General features: G+C 32.2%; 1 long non-coding RNA gene across 1 annotated transcript; it reads left to right on the forward strand.

Annotated features, from left to right (window-relative positions):
• The first annotated feature begins 532 nt into the window (after positions 1-532).
• On the forward strand, positions 533-5,376 carry LOC134249368 (uncharacterized). Its single transcript, XR_009988262.1, has 2 exons — positions 533-630; positions 4,995-5,376. It is a non-coding gene; the product is annotated as an uncharacterized LOC134249368 (long non-coding RNA).
• The last annotated feature ends 1,257 nt before the right edge of the window (positions 5,377-6,633 follow it).

The raw sequence follows: 6,633 nt of genomic DNA on the forward strand, positions 1-6,633 counted from the left end.
AAAATAGTATTGCCTCTAAATGAGCTCTTTTAAAATAGATTTAATATTGCTGAAGTTATGCATCGCTTATAACACCTGAAAAGGGACATCGTATGATATGCAAACTGACTAAGTTGGATAGGAAAGCTTTTGAAAAAGTTCTCAGAGGATGTCTTAAACACACCGTGAAATGTTAAAAAAAGAAGCAAGACAAGCTGGAGAGAGAGAGAGGTTTAAAGTTTAAGTGCTTAGCTTTTTAAAAATATTTGGAGACTTTTCAGTAGTTGCTATCTTAACCATTTCCATGTGCCACTAAGGATGAGTTTGTCAAAGAGGTCATTGCACAAATAACAATAGAAATTTATTTTTACCGCTAATATTTGAGTATTTTTGTCCAGGATGATGTAGAAAAACAAAGGTTAACCTATTCAGTGAGAAATTACACAATTTTATGCAATTTTTCAATTTAAGTATAACATAAATTTTAGTTATTTATTTGAAGTGAATGGTGGGAATTTTTTCTACATATACAATTATTTTTGACAAACATTGATAATGAACAGATGGTATGAATATTAGGTGGAAATGATCTATTATATAAAAAAACCCAAATGTTTTCCATTCATTCTTTTGCTGGACCTTGTAATAAAGGTATGTATATTTCATGATCAAGTAAAATCTAAACTCTGAATGAGGTTATATTGCGTATCTTATTCTTTTAACGTTATGTTAACTTTATGTTAAAATCGAATAAATAATATCATTCTATAATTTATGTTTGATAATTTGAGTTATTTTTTTTTATTGAACAATGCAAAACTTTTCATTATCTGATAAACTGGGTATGTTCAAAACACTGGGTACATGTACACATGCTGATTTTTTGTCTAAGAATATGCAGTACTGCTAGATTTTTAAAGTTAGAATACGTTGCGTATATCTTTGATTAATTGATTGATTGATTTTACGTTGTTTAACGTCCCGCTCGAGAATTTTTCACTCATGTGGAGACGTCATGTCGGTAAAAGGCTTTAAATTTAGACCGATACTCGGCACTCAGGGATGATGAACATCAAGTATTCTTTATCGTGCCAGCGCCTACCGTAACACGGGACCTACGTTTTAAAGGTCATATACGAAAGACACGTGATCTTCCCTTCTAGTGCAGAGCGCTTGGCGATGGAACAGTCACTAACCATATTAACGTCTTAGGTTTGACGAGGCATCGAGAACAAGAATCAAACCAGGGCCTTCCGATCACGAAGTGAACGCTCTACAACTAGACTACCGTGATCGGACTTTAATTAATTGAAAGCACTGTTACAGTTGATTAATGTCCATCTATTTCTAAAATATTTGTACAAGCCTTTGCAGACAAAAGGGCAAAACGATTAATCAACAACTGAGTCTAAATATGAGCCTATTCTGACAGAAAATCACTTTAACGTATGGAACGTCATCATGAAAAAGAAACAAATAAAGACTATTTTAATGAATGTTTTAGATATCTTCAAATGCAGTTCAAAGATTTTTTTTTCTAAATAATTGGATCATTTTAAATATTTTCCGATTAATTCCGATTAATATTTAGTTTTTCAAACAGCAGAAGACGTCAGTGTGTTAGTAAGTAAGTACATTTTATTTTCAGCCGGCTTTTGTACAATGAGCAACAAATAGCATGTGCTCTTTAGACGTTTAAATAGACTTTCACAACTAAAAATATCAAAGAAATGGCAAAGATGCATCATTAATTAATAAGGTATACAAAACACGTTGTTCAAATATTCCACATATATATTATATTTTAAAAAACAAAATTCGAAACAGCCGAGTATTTTTTTTTAAAAATGTCATCCACATTTTTGCATTTGAAGAGAAACAAGAATTTAAAAAGTGATGATAAATATCATAGACATAGTAGCATATTACAAGCATATTGAGCACAACATTAAACGACAGAAACAGCTTAAGGATATCCGATTCTCAGCCAGGAAGGATGACTCCAAACATTAATATTTAATTTAAAAAGCGTAAAGATAAGGCTTAAAAATAAACATGCAACATGCAACAATTTTTATTTTATTCATCTTTATATGAGTCAAGGTTTATAGAAGTCTTAGAAAAGGTCTTATAAAAAGTTGACATTTGTACGCCCCCAAAAGGAAAAAAAAATAAATACAGTTTTAGAGAAGTACATGTAATATTTTCTTGAATCAAGCCTTAGATATCAATACTTTGTAGCATTATATGAAATTAGAAGTGATTTGTGATTTGTGCTATTTCAAAGATAGCAAAAACCTTCTACATTATGTATTATATAATACATGAAGGAAATCAAAGATATAAAATACCAAAAAAGTATAAAAATCACGACAATTTCTCTGAATGCCTGGATACCTATTTATTTAACCTAAAATATTTTCGTTGATCAATTTGCAATTAGAAAATGCATAACTGATATTTCTATTCGCTTTTTTGGAATATATATTGGAGATTTGACAATTTTCCCTATATAATATGATTAACCTTAATGTGTAAATTAAAAGAAATACTGTGGACAAATTTACATTACTTTTTGGATTCAGAGATATTTTAATGATAATTTTTGATTACTTAACTGCTAATTTTATTAACCTGAGGATCGGACTACCTTAAAATGACATCGTAGTAATGCAGTACATGTTATGAAAAAATGGCAAATTGTTATACTTTTTAAATGAGGTAGAAAAAAGTGCCGTAATGTCAAAATAAAGTTTTATATCACGATACAAAAGAAGTTCAGAAAATGATTAAAAATGAAGTATTACTGTATAGCAGATAAAAGGCTTTAAAAAATTCAATGAAAAACTGTAGATTAAAAAGAACAAGTTGAGTTTGTGAAACACTATGCACTAGGAAGCAACAGAGTTCGAAAAAGCTATTTTTAGCAAATAGGTCACAGTCAAGGTCACACGATCAGAATCCTCGCTGTCATTTAAAATCACTTAATTTAGTGGAGTATGCATGCAAAATATGATGTTCAAAAGTTATGGCGAAAATTCGAAAAGGCTATTTTTAGCATATAAATTAAGGTAAAAAGTTCATTGACCTTGTTATTATTTGAATGAACTTAATTAGTGGAGTATGCATATCAAATATGAAGTCTCTATCTCCTACTGTTCAAAAGTTATGGCGAAAGTTCGAAAAAGATATTTTTGGCATGTAGGTCACAGTCAAGGTCAATAGGTCATTGACCTTGGTGTCAGTTGTAAGTGCTTTATTAGTGGAGTATGCATACCAAATATGAAGTCTCTTTCTCTCACGGTTCAAAAGTTATGGCGAGGGTTAAAGTTGACAACACGCAGACAGACAGGAACAATATACTCCCCGAATAAATTCGGGCGCATAAAAATTGTGTTTTTTTGGTATGTATGTTGTTCAACGCCCCTCTAGTAAAACTTTCATTTATATGCAGACTCCACTACTTTCCAGTGGAAAGCTGCAAATTTCTGTCCTTTACTCGGCACTCAGGGCCATTCAGCAGGGAGAGATTTTTTTGTGCCAGCATCTATTGCGATACATGTACAGAACCTCGGTATGTTTATACGGCCTTAGCGGAAAAACCAGTTTCCATGTCCCCCTGTGGGATTTTAACCCACGACGTAAGGTTCAACTTCTTCGCCACTATAGAGCAGACGCGCTAACCACTGCGCCATGCAGGCGACAGAAAACTTGTGAAAGAATTAATTATATAAAAAAAATAAAAACAATAATTATGAATTAAAAAGTGTCTCATCATCTATAAAGCCCCCACTCTGTGTCTTCACGAGAACTACATTTGCATTTATCCCCTACAAACAATGTGTCAATGAAGATACAATTATAATACATGCAGTTTAGGGTTGAGAGTTCCAAATCATGGTTTGGTAAAGATTTTCATATTCTGACACATGATATACGAGCATCAAAAGTTCAAACAAAAATCAAAAGTTACACCAAGCAGTATGACTTCTTCACATGCAAGAATTATGCCATTGAAGTAAAAAATGGTGTTTCTATAACGCATTTTTTTAATGTTTCCCAAGAAACATTTTTGCAAAGCTAAAAAGAAGGCATGGTCATTCGGCTCGCTTTTCCCCCAAATTTTCTTTAAGGCACATGAAATCTCAAACAGCACATTATCATTACAAGCACTTGTTTTGGAAATAAAATTTTAACCCAGGGTATATAATAATAACACAATGTATCAAACTCCGAATTACACGGAAAACCCCCCTCCCGCAGAATTGCATTCATTCAAACTTTCAGAGAAATTGCACTGACAAACTGTTTATTGCTATGTCTTCTACGATAATTTATCTACACAACCATATATTGTATGCTTATCTTTATTTTCTTTTGTCTCCGTAAACAGCGTCACAACTCTGCTCGCCGAGTGGAAAGTAGAGTTCAACCATAAAATGGTATGTGCTAATATCGAAAAAAATGAGTGGGTTTAAAAATCCATCTCCTGTGTTTAAATGTTGTAGTGAGTAAATAAAACTTCATTACATCCGATTTTCCATGAAAACATTGCAATCTTTATCTGATATAATTTTAGAAATAGATTTTTAGCCAATCAAAATCTCTATGCGGGATCAGCACATACCGTTTTATGGTTGAGTCGACTTTTCCACTAGGCGAGAAGAGTTTTGACGCTGTTTACGGAAAAAAACAAAGACATACATGCCATATATGGTAGTGTACTAGATAAATTTTCGTAGAAGACAATGGATATAAACAGTTTACCAGTGCACTTCTTTTGAAAGTATAAATGAATGCGTTTTTGAGAAGGGGGTATTAAGTGTAATTCTGAGTTAAATACCTTGTGTTATTATTATACTATGGGTTAACATTTTATTTTCTAACATTTACCTGTGATTATAATGCATTTGTAATTAAGTTATTGCAATTATATTATTATTATTATTATTATTATCATTATATTTTATTGAAGTGCATATATTTTTAGTTACAGAACCTATTATTTTTTGCAGATGAAATTGTCGTTTCTTCTTGTCCTCTTTGCGATCGTCGCTGGCACCGTTCAGTCTTGTAGGGATTGCTATAGCAGAGGAAAGCGATATCGAGTCAACGAGAGGTTCACATTTGACTTCATGTGTACAAGATATACTTGTGAATGCAGATGTAATGGTGTAACTTACTGCCCAAAGAATCTTACTAGGGAGATACCTTGCGGAAGAAAACGAAGGAGTCACAGGATTGGTGGTCAAAGTTAACGTGCGATATCGCAAGCCTGTAAACGACATTAATCCTAGAATGCTTCCCTCATCAGTGAACAGACAAAAGTGCTTCAATTCTTCTTCCGTAAAGTTTTCCTTTGTTACAGTTTGAATAAAGAAACTTTGCAATCCTCAATGATTTTTTTTTCATTTCGTTAAACATAATCATTAATATAACATACATGTATATGTATTTCTTCTTTCAAACAAAATCTGGATTACTTCATTTGCAAAGAAGAGAATTTGATAAGGTTGATTCTTGTGCATGTTTCATGCGAAGATATGAAACAAAACCACCCAAAAGAAGAAAACAGATATCGAATACAATTTAAATATGCAGTTTTAGTATCACACAGATTAAAAAAAACAAAAATAAATATCGAAACAATAGTACATTATTAATAACATCTTGATACTGTACTGATTTGTAGCCTTTTCAGATGAAGTTGTAATCTGCTGTTTTGTAAATTTGAAACAAATTATCTCTGTCGAAATCAATGTCATATTATTCTGTAATCATGTATGAATCTTTCAACATCGTGCATAATCATACACCAAAAATACACCTAATTATTTTGATCTAGAAGCAGTAATTTCTTCTACAACAGCATCAAAATTATTCAAATCTACTGTGAAAGGAATATTTATTTTACTGTGAATAGTTATATTTATTGTGCACATTTATATTATAAACTATATAAAGTATGATCAAGTACGTCATAATTTAAGCATTGAAATATACGTCATTGCATATTTCAATGAGAGAAGAGCAACAACTCAAAAATCTATAAAGGTTGAATAAAGCAGTGTTTACCCATTTGAAAACCCCGTGGTACCAGAAAAGACCAAAGCAGTTTTGTACTCCCCCCCCCCCTCTCTCTCTCTTCAATATTATGCTAGCGTGCTTACATTTTAAAAAATGTTTTCTCTCTTCCTGTCAGGGATAAAAATATACACATCTAAAGAATTTTTACAAATGAAATTTGCATAGGTTATGAACTTTAAAAGTTTCTGATTTGAAGGTAATTTACTCTATGAATGGTAATTACTTGGACAAATATAGGTAATGAGCTGATGATATACTGTAAACCAACTTTTATTCGCGACGACTTTATTTCGCGATTCAGCAGGGGTAAACTAGTTTGCGACGATTAATTTTCGCGATCAAGCCTTTTTGGATCTGTTATTCATAGACACATAACACTCAAAGGGCCAGTTCGCGGCGAGAAATATTCGCGAATATGAGGCTCTCGCGAACTTCGCGAAAATTTCTCGCACGCGAATAAAAGTTGGTTTACAGTACTTAAATATGTTTTTTCTATTGAATAAGGCTTCATGCTTTTATTTGGACACTGTTTATTGGACCTCGCTTTTTTAATGCTTCCATTCCTAA

Source organism: Saccostrea cucullata, unplaced genomic scaffold, assembly GCF_032062105.1.
Source record: "Saccostrea cucullata isolate Sc308-1 unplaced genomic scaffold, CSIRO_AGI_Scuc_v1 ctg2627, whole genome shotgun sequence".
Classification (NCBI taxonomy): Eukaryota; Metazoa; Mollusca; class Bivalvia; order Ostreida; family Ostreidae; genus Saccostrea; species Saccostrea cuccullata.